This window comes from Oncorhynchus gorbuscha, linkage group LG02, assembly GCF_021184085.1.
Source record: "Oncorhynchus gorbuscha isolate QuinsamMale2020 ecotype Even-year linkage group LG02, OgorEven_v1.0, whole genome shotgun sequence".
Lineage (NCBI taxonomy): Eukaryota > Metazoa > Chordata > Actinopteri > Salmoniformes > Salmonidae > Oncorhynchus > Oncorhynchus gorbuscha.
Window position 1 is genome coordinate 43,264,210 of NC_060174.1, and position 18,735 is coordinate 43,282,944.

Sequence of the window (18,735 nt, forward strand, 5' to 3'; positions counted from 1 at the left end):
TAACATACCCACTGTTTACATTGACAGCCCAATTTGCCTGCATCATGTTTTCCACCCTGCATTGGATGATGTGGTGTTTTCACAGTGGAGGGAGAGGGGCTCACAACAATCAGTAACTCATACATGGATGGTCATTTAGCTTCATTTCAACAATTACAGGGTAAGTTTAACATGGCAGCAACACGTTTTTTCAAATACCTCAAAATCAGGAATTTCTTAAGGGCACATATCCCACAGTATCGGATTAAGCCAAATAATCCTACATTAGATAGCCTGATCCCTGTCAAACCCCATTCAAAAGGGTCAGTCCCTAGACTTTATGATGTGCTACAGGCCCACATAGAGGTATCCACAGACCCTATTAAAAGGGCTTGGGATCAGGAACTTAGTTCAGAAATCTTAGCTGAGGACTGGGTAGAAGCTTTCAGGAATATAAACCACAGTTCAGTGAATGCCAGACACAACCTTGTTCAGTTTAAGGTAATACACAGGTTACATTACTCAAAAGTTAAACTGCATAAAATATTCCCAGGCACCTCACCACTGTGTGAGAGGTACAAGCAGGATGAGGGAACTTTTGAACCACTTATTTTGGACATGTCCTAAATTACATGCCTTCTGGGCTTTCATTTTTGATGACTTATCTAAAGCCTTTGATAAAGTTATAGCCCCAGACCAATTGATCACTCTGTTTGGTAAATTTGATGGGAATAATCAGGAAGTGGAGTACAGCTGTCTCTCTTTGTACTCTATTAGCCAAAAGACTCATATTACAACTAGCTTTGAAATGAGGTTACGGGATTTAGGGAATGTCATTTATATGGAACAGATTTGTTACAATATCTCCAATAGAAGTCCAATGTTTTACAAAATATGGCAGCCGATACTGGATAAATGGTCTATTCCCCCTTCATAACTGGGTTGATGATCTGCTGCTACTCTGTGCTGTACTCCACTCAACACTTATTTGTGGTTTAACTACACTGCTTGTAATGACTATACGCTGTCTTCTTATAAAATGTACCACCTAATAGGATTTGGTTTATTATTGTGTGTGAGTTAAAAATGGTTTTGTACTCTAAATTTGCCATCCAATTCAACACTACAATGAATGTCAATGTTTGTATCTCTGTCTTCTTTTTTTATTGGAAAATACAAAATATACTAAATATATTATATGTGTTTAAACATCTCCACATGGTGTCACCACCATGCTTCACCGTAGAGATGGTGCCAGGTTTCCTCCAGACGTGACGCTTTGTATTCAGGCCAAAGAGTTTAATCTAGGTTTCATCAGACCAGAGAATCTTGCCTTTTGGTAAACTCTGTCATGTGCCTTTTATAATATAATAATAATATAATAATATATGCCATTTAGCAGACGCTTTTATCCAAAGCGACTTACAGTCATGTGTGCATACATTCTACGTATGGGTGGTCCCGGGGATCGAACCCACTACCCTGGCGTTACAAGCACCATGCTCTACCAACTGAGCTACACAGGACCACTACAGAGGAGTGGCTTCCGTCTGGCCACTCTACCAGAAAGGCCTGATTGGTGGAGTGCTGCAGAGATGGTTGTCCTTCTGGACGGTTCCCCCATCTCCACAGTGGAACTCTGGAGCTCTGTCAGAGTGTCCATCGGGTTCTTGATCACCACATCTCAAGGATGATCAATGGAAACCTGAGCTCAATTTTGAGTTTGAGGGTTTGAATATGTAAATAAGTTATTTCTGTTTTTAATTTTTGTGTACATTTGTAAAAAAAATCATCAAACCCTGTTTTTGCTTTGTCATTATGGGGTATTGTGTGCAGATTGATGTGGATATTTTTTTATTTAATCCATTTTAGAATAAGGCTGTAGCGTAACAAAATGTGGAAAAAGTCAAGGGGTCTGAATACTTTCCGAATGCACTGTACAAATAGCTCTACAGAACACACAGCTCAGGATGTATATAGATCCCAGACACTCTACACGTGAGTTACAACACAATAGTATATGAAGCAAAACCGCTATGTATGTACAGACAATCTATGGGATCACAGATCTCCAAGTAATCCACAGGACAGTATAAGGACTATAGAAACCCATTGTCTAATCAATGTATGTACTTATAGTCTGCATTCAATCACAGCCATTGAGTGAATTTCTGCTCGGTCAGCAGTCTGTTCTGATGTGAGAATAGGAACTGGATCCCCAATAAACCGTAAATAACCCATTAGCAATAAGTAACTCCTAATTAAGGTGTCTACAAGAGCCTGTACAAGGCTGCAGCATTGTCAGAACATCCTAGGACAGCCTAACACATCCACATCAAACGGGCCCAGAGAATGGGTCGCGGGAAGCTACGGCCCCAAATGAGGATCTAATTAATTTTATTTTAAAAAAGAAACGAGGATGCGGGGTCTTGTCTCTCCCTCCGCAGACATCCTTTTCCCATCCTGCCCGTCACTGGCTCATTAGAGCCTCATTAGCTAGGACAGGTGCAGCCGCCCCAAAAGAGCCCACTCTACCCTCCACGTCGTCCTACTGATGTGCGCTGCTTTTGTCCAATCAAAGAGCTCAAATTCAGCTTTGTGGGTGGGGGCATGCTTTGAGCTGTGTATTGGTGGTGTTAAAGCTTTGGAGTGAAAGGGGAGAGAGGATGACACAAAATAGCCTTTTTTCTGCTGTCAATGTATTACTGTGTTGCGGTAACACAATCAGAGAAGGATAATACCTTTCTTTAGCGTTCATACACTGAACACGTCTTCAGCAGTGTTTGGTATTCAGTGTGAAGTGTCCAACTTATCTACTACCCACACATGTTGGGTCATCGTGTGTCTCTGAAATGTAAATGGATTTGTCTTCACTGTTCTGTTAACATCAGTAAAAAAAAGACTGCTAAATGACATTATCCAATTCTCATTTCTACTGTAGCTTTTATTGATGAATCATGGCCATATTTTAGTGTCCAAATCTTCCTATAATTACAAAAAAATTGAAATGTCATTTCCAATATACATTCAAGATTAGTTTTGTTGATGTATTTTGAAACAATGTCTTGATCAACTATTTCACAAGTCGTTCTCAGGTCCACAACAAAAATAAATAAAAAATAAATAAATAAACATGAAATAATATGTGTTGTTTATTATGTACACAAAAAAAGGTGAAAAGCACAAATGTAGCTAAACATACATTCAAAACTCTTGAAAATATTTTAGAAATATAAAAATAATATATATATTTTTTTAAACAAATGCCAACCAAAAATTGTATACTAGTATCCCACTTGTAGTAGCCTTCATTTAGCTATTTTTGCAAACAACTGCTTTTTGTATGCCTTGGCATTTAACTCATTATCATCAGGGTTCGTACATAGAGTGGAAAGTCAAATTCAAGGACTTTCAAGTACCTTTTCCAGCACTAATATTTATTTTCAAAGACCATCTATTTGTAATAGTTCCTATTATGCAATTGTTTCTAGTCGCCAACAGATGGCAGTCACAACCTCATGAAAAAAAACTAACTTACTATTCAAGTTCTACTCAATAATACATGTTTCACTACTTATTTCCTACATACATGACTGGTAAGTCAGGACAGATGTTGACTGATTCCCATATATGAACTGTAACTACATATATGAACTGAAACTAAGTAAAAACAGTTTTGTTCAGTTTACATAATATTAAATTGTCTTTATACTAAAATTGTCTTTACATTTCACGAAATTTTAGGTCCCACAGACTGTCCCAACACATTATTAATGTGTTTGAAAAGATTAGACTCTGTCAGGGGACCCTATAAAAAATTTAGGGGACCCCACATGGGTTCCGGACCCCAAGTTCGGGAACCACTCTAACTCTCTCCCTGCTTGCTTCAATGCTTCCTCTCTCTGTGTATCTCCTTTGCCTCCTTCATTGCAGCCTGACTCACCGCTGTCTGTCTCACTACTCTCTAAAAAGAAAATGTATTTTGTTATGAGAACTTATAAGCCCATCTTTTGATTATAGCTAGCTTAATTTCAGTCATCTGCTCCTGCTGAGGTCAGGCTCCGTTCAACATTAGCTTCTAACTTCATCCTTCATGTTTCCTGCTGGACAGAGTGGTGAATGATTGCGCTGCTAACAAGGCAAATCCGGGGAGCAGGCGAACATAACGAGCATACATGAATCAATCATTCATGATTCCACTCTCTAGCAGAGGAAGGCGTGCTTAGAAACCTGTCTGAAAATTGGGAGCCTTGTAATCAATTTCTGATAAACTATAGCCATTCCATTATTGTAACAGTGCTATAGTATTTCTTAAAACATTATATTGACAGTTGTCAATTTGAATAGTCAATGTTGCTTGTTGTCCTTCTCACATTTCTAGCTCCACCCTCTGTCAGTTCATCTCCATCTCACCCTTTTTATACTCTTGTCCACCAGCCGGCTTTCCCTCTCAGTCGAGCCCTATATGTGGTAGCGATTAGCCTGGGCATGAGGTTACTCGTAGCATGCTAGTTTAAGGCGGGGGGCAATGTTCATGGACTGCAGCTCCTGGGCTGTTTGCAGGCGTAGGGGATCCGCAACGAGGAAATGAGACAAGAGGACTTACAGTAGTGGCACCTGGAATAGAGAGAGGGAGAGAGACAGGGGAGTGAGGGGCCTCTATAATACTGTTTAACAGAGGATAGAAAAGGTGCTTAGTTCAGTCTAGTGGTCTTTGCATAAACAACCTTTACATCTGATTAAAGGGAAACATCAGGATTTTGGCATTGAGGCCCTTTATCTACTTCCCCAGAGTCAGATGAACTCGTGGATACCATTTTTAGGTCTCTGTGTCCAGGATGAAGGTAGTTTTGTGAGCCAATGCTAACTAGCGTTAGCGCAATGACTGGAAGTCTATGGGTATCTACTAGAACGCTAGCAGATACCCATAGACTTCCAGTCATTGCGCTAATGCTAGTTAGCATCGGCTCACAAAACTACCTCTAACTTCCTTCATACTAGACACAGATACATAAAAATGTTGCCAAAATCCCGAAGTATCCATTTAAGTTAACTGGTTATGCTAATCACATTCAGAGCAGACACACACACACATCACATACTTTGTTGGTTGTAAGCACAGTAAAAATCTGCAGCTGCAATACCAGGAAACTGAACCTTGGGTATCAAGTTTGATTCTAACTACCATTCTCCGGTATTACAGATGGACTAAAAAGGACACTCACCACCCAGAATATCCCAACAGGCCACACTGGCCGCACACATCCACCTCGAAGGCATCACTGGAGATCATGATGCGCTCCAGCGGCAGCATGCTGGCCCCGTAGCCAATCAGACAGTCGCGCTCAATCTCTCCCCTCTGTCTCTAGAGCGCCCCTCTGTGGGATGCCTGGGATGGGGCGCCGACACGAACAGGACAGCAGCAGGCAGGTAAGATGGGGGGGGGGGGGGGGGTCAGGTATGGCTTGAGGATGACTTTCTGTACTTAACGGAAAAATATTAAATTGAAGTGTCAATATGACTCAATGGAGTACAATACTGTAATATTGGATAGGGGAGGTATCATACAACCACAGCCATGTAGACCTTTAAGGAGCTCTAGTATTGTTACATCACCAACAGCTTGAGAAAAGGTGCTAACATGGCGTTCAGTGTAAAAGTTGGCCAAACTCTGTATATGGTTCTGCACATAACATTCCTGGGTTTATCTGACCTGGTGATCACAGCTCTGGGGCTGCGGGCTCTGGCATGCATCTGGCATGCATCTGGCATGCATGTGCTTCAACTTCTGATAATACACTGGTCCAAATATAGGCCTCAATTGACTCTCTGAAGGAGAGAACACAAGACCATCAAATTCTAGGGCTTACAGCTAGATCAATTTTTGTCAATGCTGGAACTGGGGACATAAAGGGGTAAATATATATATTTTTTTGCCCTAGAACTCACCTGATTCAAATTAAAGGCCTGATGTTGAGTTGATTACTTGAATCAACTGTGTTAGTTCTGGGGCAAAAACTAAAATGTACACCCCTTTGGGTCCCCAGGACCAGAACTGAGAAACACTGAGCTAGAGAATGGCTATAATACTGTATAATACTGTTAAATTAGTAGCCACAGAAGTCATGTCTGTAGCCATAGTGTAATGCTCATACGTGACATATACATTCTTAAATACAACTAGCAGGTTCAATCGGACTGAACAATGTGCTCACCAATGTTTCACTTTTCAAACAGTCTGGTTTAACCAGGCTGACATACAACACTCCTCCATTCCATGTCTTTAATTCAAAATGTGTTTACAAAGTGATGCTCGAGGTGATGTAGTCCTTGCCCTGGTAGTTGTACCCCTAAGCAGATCAGGTCCTCACACAGCCTTCACCTTGCTGCCACCGAAGGCGGTGCGGTAGTGGAACCTTCCATCCAGCACCCCTGCTTTCCCAGCCAGCAGCTTGATCAGCTTCCCCACCTGGTGGAGGAGACATGCTATTCAATAGGCACCAAACTGGACAAAACACTGACTGAAATAGGGAGGGACAACCTGAATAAAATCCATCAATAAATTGTTGTTTGCAAAATGTTTTGCAATAGTGTGCCCTAATGAATATCTCCCAGGAGACAGGTCACGCCATCCTTCAATTCATCACAATCCATTTCAAAACAATACAAAAGTTGACACACCTACTTATTCAAGGGTTTTTCTTCAATGTAGCCACCCTTTGCCTTGATGACAGCTTTGCACACTCTTGGAATTCTCAACCAGCTTCACCTGGAATGCTTTTCCAACAGTCTTGAAAGAGTTCCCACACATGCTGAGCACTTGTTGCCTGCCTTTCTTTCACTCTGCGGTCCAACTCATCCCAAACCATCTCAATTGAGTTGAGGTTGGGTGATTGTGGAGGCCAGGTTATCTGATGCAGCACTCCATCACTCTCCTTCTTAGTCAAATAGCCCTTACACAGCCAGAAGGTGTGTTGGGTCATTGTCCTGATGAAAAATGATAGTCCCACTATGCACAAACCAGATGGGGTGGCGTATCGCTGCAGAATGCTGTGGTAGCCATGCTGGTTAAGTGTGCCTTGAATTCTAAATAAATCACTGACAGTGTCACCATCAAAACACCTCCACACCATCACACCTCGTCCTTCATGCTTCATAGTGGAAACCACACACGCAGAGATCATCAGTTCATCACCTACTCTGCGTCTCACAAACACGGCGGTTGGAACCAAAAATCTCAAATTTGGACTCATCAGACCAAAAGACAGATTTCCGCCGGTCTGATGTCCATTGCTTGTGTTTCTTGGCCCAAGCAAATCTCTTCTTCTTATTGTTGTCCTTTAGTAGTGGCTTCTTCCTTCAATTTCGACCATGAAGGCCTGATTCACGCAGTCTCCTCTGAACAGTTGATGTTGAGATGTGTCTGTTACTTGAACTCCGTGAAACATTTATTTGGCTGCAATTTCTGAGGCTGGTAACTCTACTGAACTCCAGAGTTACCTCTGCAGCAGGGGGTCTGCCTTTCCTTTGGCGGTCCTCATGAGAGCCAGTTTTATCATGACATTTGATGGTTTTTGCGACTGTACTTCAAGAAATGTTCCGCATTGACTGACCTTCAAGTCTTAAAGTAATGATGGATTGTCGTTTCTCTTTGCTTATTTGAGCTGTTATTTCCATTTCTTTTACCAAATAGGGCTATCCTCTGTGTACCACCTCCATTTTGTCACAACACAACTGATTGGTTCGAACGCAATAAGAAAGAAAGAAATTCCACAAATGAACTTTTAACAAGGCATACATGTTAATTGAAATGCATTCCAGGTGACTAGCTCATGAAGCTGGTTGAGATAATAACAAAAGTGTGCAAAGCTGTCATTAATCAATAAATCACATTTATTTATAAAGCCATTCTTACGTCAGCTGATGTTACAAAGTGCTGTACAGAAACCTAGCCTAAAACCCCAAACAGCAAGCAATACAGGTGTAGAAGCACGGTGGCTAGGAAAAACTCCCTAGAAAGGCCAAAACCTAGGAAGAAACCTAGAGAGGAACCAGGCTATGAGGGGCGGCCAGTCCTCTTCTGGCTATGCCAGGTGGAGATTATAACAGAACATGGCCAAGATGTTCAAAGGTTCATAGATGACCAGCAGGGTCAAATAAGAATAATCACAGTGGTTGTTGAGGGTGCAACAGGTCAGCACCTCAGGAGTAAATGTCAGTTTGCTTTTCATAGCCGATCATTCAGAGTATCTCTACCACTCCTGCTGTCTCTAGAGAGTTGAAAACAGCAGGTCTGGGACAGGCAGCACGTCCGGTGAACAGGTCAGGGTTCCATAGCCACAGGCAGAACAGATTAAACTGGAGCAGCAGCGTGGCCAGATTGACTGGGTTCAGCAAGGAGTTATCAAGGCCAGGTAGTCCTGAGGCATGGTCTTAGGGCTCAGGCCCTCCGAGAGAGAGAAAGAGAGAGAGAATTAGAGAGAGCATACTTAAATTCACACAGGACACCGGATAAGACAGGATAAGTACTCCAGATATAACAAACTGACCCTAGCCCCCCGACACATAAACTACTGCAGCATAAATACTGTGGGCTGAGACAGGAGGGGTCGGGAGACACTATGGCCCCGTTCGACGATACCACCGGCCAGGGCCAAACAGGCAGAATATAACCCCACTCACTCTGCCAAAGCACAGCCCCCAACCACTAAAGGGATATCTTCAACCACCAACTTACCATCCAATGCCGAGTATAGCCTACAAAGATCTCTGCCACGGCACAACCCAAGGGGGAGGGGGGGGGGCACTAACCCGGACAGGAAGATCAAGGCAAAGGGTGGCTACTTTGAATTTGTTTTACTTTTTATTTTTTTATTTGACTAGGCAAGAATCTCAAATATAAAATATATTTTGATTTGTTTAACACTTTGTTGGTTACTACATGATTCCATATGTGTTATTTCATAGTTTTGATGTCTTCACTACTATTCTACAATGTAGAAAATAGTACAAATAAAGAAAACCCCTGGAATGAGTAGGTGTGTCCAAACTTTTGACTGGTACTGTACATGCTGTGTACAAAATGGGATGATAATGAACTAAACCTTGATGTTTAAGATGAGATGAATGTACAGCAGCAATTACAATCAGTGGTGGTAATGTTAACTGCTCTATAACACAACTCGCTAAACAGTCAACAGGCCTACTGGTTCAGTGGTTTATGCCCTTGTATTAATGAGACAAATTTATAACAGGCTAACCAGTGTGCATTTTCTAGATAATCAATAACAGTGATTGATCAATTAAGTGCCAGAGAGAAAAAGAAATTCAGCAAGAGTTTTGCTGTTGAGGGTAATGTACGGTGCAACCCCTACTCCAAACCATTCCACTGAAGAGCAGTAGCCATCACTAAGGTCACAGGAAGGAAGACCTCTGACTTTAGCACACATGATCATCCTCTCTGGCCAAACATTGCTGTGTCCTGTCCATGACAACCTCAGACAACACTAGCCAATAATAAGGAACCATTCTCTCAAAAAGACGAATCAAATTGAACTGTATCTAAAACAACGTATGTGTAACAGAGACTGTGAGTACACTGACAGATCAAAGGCTGGGACATGTGTAATGTTGCTGAACAATTCACACCTTTATATCAAATAAATAGCATTGCAACATATGACAAAGGTTTCATTGTGTGTCATTCAGCATTTTAGGTCCATTGTAAAATCTAGTTTTCTATTCTAAACTCAGAAAGAAAAAAGTGGGAATACCAGTAGCTATGAAGCTAGCGACTTCCTTAACAGCGGTTTCCACAGCAACAGATATCTGTTTGTGAACAATAACATTGACTGCTTAGTGTTGTCAATGGACGTGTGTTCTGGAAGCCCATGATAACCCAACCAATGGAGTAGGGGGGATAATGAGCGCTTTGTCTCAGAAGGGCTAATTCAAACCTGTGAAGAGTGAGGGTCAACACAGCAGTCTTATTGGGCTTCTGCTTTTGTTGGATATCAGAGAGAGCAAAATGGAGAAAGTGAGGGAGAATTGTCGAAGGATTTGGAGGGTAGGTATCAAATTATCAACCCGAAACAAAACTAAAGTTGATTCATTTTCTCCATAATTGGTTCAGGGGGCTAGGTTTCAAACTGTATCAAAACAAAAGTGAATTAATTTCCCCCGTGAGTTAGAAGAAGCCACGTGAAGCTTGGGATACTTTGATAAGTCTGATCTTCCACATCCAGTTCCCTAGCTAGCAGATTGTGACGGGTGGATGTGATGCTCCGATAGCCGTTACAGGATAGGTACTGTATGGAGTAGCAGAGAATTTTCGACCAACCTTAGCTTGCCGACACTATCTTCGTCCACATTAGCCTGTTAAAATCTGCTAGCTACCAGTTCCCTTGAGTGGGACTTTGTACCCCCCCAAAGCAAAGAAAAGGTCATGTTGAATTGTGTGAAGGTACTGTATCATCATTCTGGTGTGGTAGTCGTGAGGGTTCTTGATGATAACATGGCAGATGCCCGAGTCACAGAAAGGCATGTCCTCCTGAGGAACGATCAGGCCACACACACCTGTCACACACCACAGAGAGGGAGATTGAGTTAAAGTGGTCCAAGTGCAGATACAAATTATATACTGGACATCTGGATGAAAAGGACCCACTGTAAATCAATGAGCCATGCTACAGCTGCGAGTGAGTGAAGTCTTTATACATTTCAAGTTTATTTCAAGAGTTTCTATGCACGTCTCTGAAGCGTTATCAATTGATAGTAGCTTGAGCTTTTGATTTCTGCCTCAGTTTGCTGCTTCTGGTGGAGCATGCTAAAACACAACACTAACTGAAGGAAAACGTGACGCTTGCATGTTCCACACTAAGTTACCCCCAGTGCAGCATACACTGCCATGCTGCTGTTGTCTGGTGGGGCCCTCTTTAGATTCACATGATGTGAGAGGCAAGGGCCCCGGGCCTCCGGTAGCTGCCTGGGACTGGAGGCCTTAAGTGTGAGGGCAAATGTTTGCCCAGGGGCTGAGGCACTCTTCCATCCCTGGTTAGAGCAAACAGATTGTAGACCCATTTGCAAACCAAAAAAGAGAGGGAGAGAAGTGAAAAGAAAGGGAGCAGGAAGTGGAGAGAGGTGCTTAACCTGACAGCGAGAACAGGATTACACACACATGACTTTCAGTCAGTCCAGCCCAGAGAGGAAGTGAAGGGGGATCAACTCAACTCGAGAGGGGAAATCAAATCAGTGCATGTGGGAAAATTCTGTCTAACAATGCACTGTAACTGTAGGACCTGTTGGCCACTAGATGGGGAACGCAAAACGATACACTCTAAATAAGCTGTGCCTAACATCACCCAAACAAATGTTCCTGTAGTTTTGTGTATACTATATGTGAGGATAATAAAATAAAGTTCCAATTTGACATAATAGAAATGCCTTCAAGGTAAATCCATTTGAATTCAATCACTTTTTGACACCACCCCTTTGATTTGAACAGAACCTTTCATTCATATTTGTCCATATTGGAAGCGCTCAAAAAGTAACTTTGTAGACCTGAATGACAAAGTATTCAAGAGATAAAGGTGCTCAAAGTTGACCTATCTTGCATACCCCACCATATCATCACTATCTGAGGTTTTTGTGTTTTGCTCGCCATCGGCTGAGACACAACATGCTCTTGAATAAAAGGTGGATGTTTTGGCTGATAAATGTACTAAATCAAATGGTCCAAAATGGGAATCAAATTTAAAGGTCAACTTACAAATGGTACCACAAAGATGGTTGGAGGTCCAGACATCAGAGAATGTTGACTTGAATGGGAATATCTGTTCTAAATAATGTCAACCCTCCATAGGAAACCTATTGAAATCATAGAAATATAGATAACAGAATAGACATGACCATTTAAGTTGACATTCAACACGGTGGGTGGACTGGCAGTCATCTTTGTGGTAGTAAGTAGAAGAAAACATTTCTCAATTCAATTTGAATTTCAATGGTGTACTTGCTACATTGCAGTGGTCTGAAGGGATAGATCCATTCTGTAAATTGTGTTTCTATGATTGAAATGACACCCACCTTGTGGAGCATGGTGTGTCTCAACCGATGACGAGCGCAACACAAAAAAGTCAGATTATGTAATGTCTAAGCTAATGTACAACATAACATCAATTATCTAAAAATGGGTAAGGTAAAAAAAACGTACACTTTTATTAAAAGCTTTTTACCAAGAAATGATCAAATAGTTTGACAACCCTTTTTGTAAGCTTTTTAATGGTATCGAACTCAATCGTTGATCTTTTCCAGTGATGAAGACAGGGATTTCTCATGGTCGTTTTGTGGGGTATGCAAAACGGGTAAATGCCGTCAAAAAGCGATTGAATTCAAATGAATGGACCCTTTAACCCATTTCCCTGCTATGACATATACCAGTAAGATGATGGATAGTAGTATTTCTGAACGTGGTATCAGTCATTCACTTGTTTATGACAGGGTTTCATCATAGAGTAAAAATGTGTATTCCATAGGTCTACATTCTATTTCTATGGTTGTTACCTCTGCTGATGTCACTGTTCTACAGATAGTCATGAGCAAAGTTCAGGCAGATCTGTTAGTGTTAGCCACACTTAGTGGTCCATTAGTGCCATAGACCCCTGCAAGAGGGCAGCTCCTGCTCAGCCCAGTCAAAGCTCTTCTCTGTCCAATGGTGGAACCAGCTTCCCACATCAGAAACCTTACCTCTTTAAACGGTATCTTAAATAACAACCCCCCCCCCCCCAAAAAGCATGCCTTTCGTGAACTAACACTCGCACTTGACTATTCCCCCTTACTAGCACTGACTTTGCTGATAGCTACTTTATTGAGGACGAATTGACTTACTATGACTGGGATATGTGGTTGTACCTCTTAGCTATCTCTGGATAAGAGCGTCTGCTAAATGACTAAAATGTCAATGTAAAATGTTTTGATTGGGAACAAGAACCGTGCTTTTCTAAGGACTAAGGAGGTCCATGCCTGATTGAGAGTGAGCCCCATCCAACAGCAGGAAGGAGAGGACGGGAAGAGCGAAAACCAAGAAAGGGCAAACGTCTAATAGGCTATACAGAGGGAGAAAGAGAGAGAGAACGAGAGAGAGAGAGGATATTGGAGGGAAAAACAGGAGTGGAGGGAAGTGTGAGGGAGGGAAAGGGCAGAGCAACAGGAAAAAATAGACCAGAGGGCAAAGGAGAGAGAGGCATAAAATGAGAGAGGGAAAATGGAGAGAGAGAAGGAGCAGGCAAGAGAGAGAGGGATAGAGAGAGCGAGAGAGAGACACTAGTTCCCATTGCAGGCGTCCTCTGTGTTGTTTGTTTTGTGTGAAAGTGCATGATAAAAGAGGCATGAAATCGGCAGAGAAAGCCAAGACAACAGCGAGGGTCCAGAGCCCTCCATCACGCCCTATACAGCTCCACACTGACGGCAAGGACAATGGGCCCCCACACACCAACCCCCGCCGCCACCCCTGGCCTGCAGCTGTGTGTGTGTGTGTGTGTGTGTGTGTGTGTGTGTGTGTGTGTGTGTGTGTGTGTGTGTGTGTGTGTGTGTGTGTGTGTGTGTGTGTGTGTGTGTGTGTGTGTGTGTGTGTGTGTGTGTGTGTGTGTGTGTGTGTGTGTGTGTGTGTGTGTGTGTGTGTGTGTGTGTGTGTGTGTGTGTGCGTGCATATGCGCTAAATCATTTACTTATTTTATTTTATTTTACTAGGCAAGTCAGTTAAGAACAAATTCTTATTTACAATGACGGTCTACCGGGGAACAGTGGGTTAACTGCCTTGTTCAGGGGAAGAACGACAGATTTTTACCTTGTCAGCTCAGGGATTTGGGCCAGTAACCGAAATACTGGCCCAATGCTCTAACCACTAGGCTACCTACTGCCCAAACTTATTCTGCTCTGATTACAATATGAGACTTATGAGACTACTAATGACCAGCTAGACGTAGAATTTAATAAATTTGCCAAGACTCAGCTAAACACATTTCTTTAACTAATACAGAATTGCTTTTTGAAAGTGGATTCTCTGCATTTCATATAACAAATCTATAGCCTGCTTCACAAAAAACGAAAGTCATTTGCAACACTTATACCACTCCTACAGTATATTCAACAGTACTAACAGTCCGTCACTCCGTACAAAATCCTTGTGAGGATGGCAGCGGGACGAAAATCCAGTCTTTAGTGCACCAACATGAAACAACCCAAGAACACACTCCAGCATTGCTACAGTAAATCTCAGGTTGGTCACTTGTAGCTCCATCCCGGGCCTTTCCCCAGTTCTAGCATTCCCCCTCTCCTGCTATGCCTAACCCCTTGGTGACCCCTCACTCCTGTAAGAGACAGAGGATATTGTCCCATGGCTATACTGACTGGCCAGACCCAGCAGCGACCCCGTTTAATGAAGTGAGTAAATTATGCATGGCGCCAGTTAGCTTTCCGATTAAAACATCATACAGGCCCTCTCTTCTAGAGGGAGGTGCAGCAGCAAAACAATGGCGGTTGTAAACACTTTTCCCAGGAGCGGCAGTGTACTGCTGGGGTGTAATACATTTGCATAGTCTGGCGCAGGACAAAGAGCCAATTAATTGAAAAGCAGAGCCCCTCGAAAGACGAGGAGAGAGGCCCTCACTGGAACTACTGGCAACACTGGGGCCTGACTCAACACACACAAATGCACACGTGCACACACACTAATGCGCGCACACGCTCTCACACACAAAGTCTTGCAAAGGAATCTACCATTTCAGTTGGTCAACACTGCGTTAGATTACATCTGTATATTCTGTATGTTGACATGGGGCACTGAGACTCTGCAGTTCATGCAGACACATCAGGCCTATGACAGATCAGTTGCTTTCCCGATTATAAGCATCATATGGCCCTGAGAGGGCAGATAAGGGAAGGTCAGTAGTACCTTTCTCTCAGTGCCGACTGCTGAACTAACCTATCTCTGGTCTCCTGGTCTGTCTCAGCAGGATCTTGATGAGGAAAGCATCGTCTGCGTTGGAGGAGATAAACACCTGACCTGATCTGACAAGGCTGAATCGCTGAAAGAGACCTGAAAGGACTGGGTTGTTTGACGTCATATAGTGGACACTAAGTGTTTTGCTCAAAGGTCAGAAGAGATAGTAGATGAGGAACGAACGTTATATTTAAGCAATATGGCCAGTGGAGGTGTGGTATATTTCCAATATACCACGGCCGTCAGCCAATCAGCATTCAGGGCTCGAACCACTCAGTTTATAATAATAGTTCTGTGTGGGGGCAGGCAGGGGTGTATGAGTGGCTGACCCACCTGATGGGCATGTGTCTGTACTGGGGCAGTCCTGGCTGGGCACTGCCCTCCAGTGGTGTCTGAGTGACAGTGGACATGGACTTGTTCACCAGCACCTGCTTGTTCTCCACCTTCTCACCTGGGACACACAATTACTTACATATCTCTCACATCATTTCCATATTTGCTAGTTCGTTATGTATGAATGTCAAATCTCAGATATATTATACACATTTTAGGTTGCATAAAACACAAATACATCCTTCAACGTGTTTCTATAGGGAGATGGATGTCACCAACAGGTTGTAACAATAAAATGGGAGACAGTGGGGTTCTTGTAATAGAGTTGGTTGGTTACTCACCTGGGCAGAAGATGCTGTCAGTGTCCAGGATACTGTGCCTCCAGATGGGCTTGTGTGTGGCCGTGTGGACACATCACCTTGTCAAAGTTCTGATTGGTGTAGAGCATCAATGTGCACTTGGCTTTTTTGTAGACCAGGCACCTTCCCGAACCCTGGGGAGGAATGAATGGAAGAAGAGGGACAGAGTTCAGTATTGCAAATAAGTATCCGTCTGATGGCATTAGACTGCCACTAAAAAGTGAACCAGAAGAGTGAACTCTGTATTTAAATAGAGTAACAAGAACACTACATCTGAAATGAATGAGTGATTATGTTCAGAAGTCGGTGAGTTGGGCTGTGACGGTAATTGAATAACCGTGTAAAACCTTTTAGGATATCATTTAGTTTTTGTTAGATTTTATTTTCATGTATATAAACTTCAACTATAAGCGGGAGTGTTTACTAATGATAATCAGGAATTGTTTTGCTAACTTAGTCTGTCTATTAAAGGTTCTACATCTTCTTCCCTTTACAACTGAATATGTGCGGGCTGTAGAGCGCTATAGGCTATGCCACTTCAGTAAGAAAATGGTTTCATACCATCATTCACGCTCTCCTGGCTTGATTCTTGCAAATGCAAAATGTAGGGAAGTGCCCAGCTGGGTTTCTTAGTAATTTTTTATTCACCTCACACAGTAAGTCAATGAAGTCAGTTTTTTTTTTACATCATTCTAATTATAATAGTTCGTCACAGTATTTGAAAAATCATTCCAACACTCTCCCCATCGATAATCAGCGTTGCTGATAAATAGGCTCTTCATTTGTTTCTATTTCAAAGATTGTCAATTTCATCTTCATACTATAGCATAGCTGTCCCCTTCATAATTTCCTTGTCAATTCACTATCTTTATAGCCTACTTTCGCAAAGCCTAAGGTAGGTTAGGTTTTTTTCATACGTTTTAAGGAAAGGAGAAATATTTCCTTGTGTCCGACATATGCTAATGGCTTTGATTGGCAGGTGCTTTTATGGGGGTGTGCGCGTGAGTTGATTCTCTCAGTAGGCCTATATTATGTCCATCGAGAAAGCTTCCTAAAGTAGCCTATCTGGACGCCATCTCTTTAATAAGAATCGAACACTCCTGTCACTACTTAATCTTGTAAAAGGACAATTTTCTATAGTTTAGGCTACATTATATCTCTCATTACGGCGTCCTCTCTTTGAAGAACGATCGAATGACCGCAGCAGGGTTTGTGACTATATCCATATATTTCGGGGAAAGGGGGAGAAAACCCATTGAACTTTGTTTGAATGTTTTGGTGTCGAAATAGAAATTACTTATCCTATCCTAGGAATACCTAGAATAGGATAAGTAATCCTTCTCACCCCCCCCTTTAAGATTTAGATGCACTATTGTAAAGTGACTGTTCTACTGGATGTCATAAGGTGAATGCACCAATTTGTAAGTCGCTCTGGATAAGAGCGTCTGCTAAATGACTTAAATGTTAAAAATTATATGCAGAAAAGCCAACAGACAAAGCCAATTAAGGCATATCTTTATTTTGACTCTGTTAATGTTGTGTCAATACAAACATGTGACAGATCCTCTCCAAACTGCCATTTCTTAATTTGTTGATGTATATGTAGAAGTAAAACAGAATAATAATAAGTAAATTACATGATAATAACGAAACGTAATGGCTCGTTTCAAATATGTTTTTATTAAGAAGCATATCCATGTAAACAAGTGTACAAACTGAATTGAGACTTTAACCCCTGCGGAATACAATACAATTTGCCTGCTCAGCTCATAGACATACATTAACGTAGATCAGTAATTCACCTCTGTCTAGAGAGGCCTTGTTGAGGATAAGAGCATCCTCTGTCATATGCACTGTATCTCATCACAGCCACTGTGGCGTTCTGTCCTGCAGGCAGCTTCTCAAAGTCTATCAGCTCTATGGTCTTAGTCTTGACCATGGGTTTCAGGAGTTAACCCAGCAGATACAGTTGAAGTCAGAAGTTCACATACTCTTAGGTTGGAGTCATTAAAACTCTTTATTCAACCACTCTGGTTCATCCTTGGGAGCAATTTCCAAACGCCTGAAGGTACCACGTTCATCTGTACAAACAATAGTACGCAAGTATAAACACCATGGGACAACGCAGCCGTCATACCGCTCAGAATGGAGACGCATTCTGTCTCCTAGAGATGAACGTACTTTGGTAAGAAAAGTGCAAATCAATCCCAGAACAGCAAAGGACCTTGTGAAGATGCTGGAGGAAACGGGTACAAAAGTATCTATATCCACAGGAAAACGAGTCCTATATTGACATAACCTGAAAGGCCACTCAGCAAGGAAGAAGTCACTACTCAAGAACCGCCATAAAAAAGCCAGACTACGGTTTGCAACTGCACATGGGGACAAAGATCGTACTTTTTGGAGAAATGTACTCTGGTCTTATGAAACAAAAATACAACTGTTTGGCCATAATGACCATTGTTATGTTTGGAGGGAAAATAAGGGAGGCTTGCAAGCCAAAGAACACCATCCCAACCGTGAAGCATGGGGGTGGCAGCATCATGTTGTGGGGGTGCTTTGCTGCAGGAGGGACTGCTGCACTTCACAAAATGGATGGCATCATGAGGATGGAAAATGATGTGGATATATTGACGCAACATCTCAAAACATCAGTCAGGAAGTTAAAGCTTGGTCGCAAATGGGTCTTCCAAATAGACAATGACCCCAAGCATACTTCCAATGTCGTGGCAAAATGGCTTAAGGACAACAAAGTCAAGGTATTAGAGTGGCCATCACAAAGCCCTGACCTCAAACCTATGGAGAATTTGTTGGCAGAACTAAAAAAAAACACGTGTGAGCAAGGAGGCCTACAAACCTGACCCAGTTACACTAGGTCTGTCAGGAGGAATGGGCCAAAATTCACCCAATTTATTGTGGGAAGCTTGTGGAAGGCTACCCAAAACGTTTGACCCAAGTTAAACAATTTGAAGGCAATGTTACCAAATACTAATTGAGTGTATGTAAACTTCTGACCCACTGGGAATGTATTGAAAGAAATAATAGCTGAAATAAATCATTCTCTAC

At 42.2% G+C, this 18,735-nt stretch overlaps 1 pseudogene; it reads right to left on the bottom strand.

The window, feature by feature from the left end:
- Positions 1 to 2,902: 2,902 nt before the first annotated feature.
- LOC123990224 lies at positions 2,903 to 17,608 on the bottom strand (annotated as a pseudogene).
- Positions 17,609 to 18,735: the final 1,127 nt, after the last annotated feature.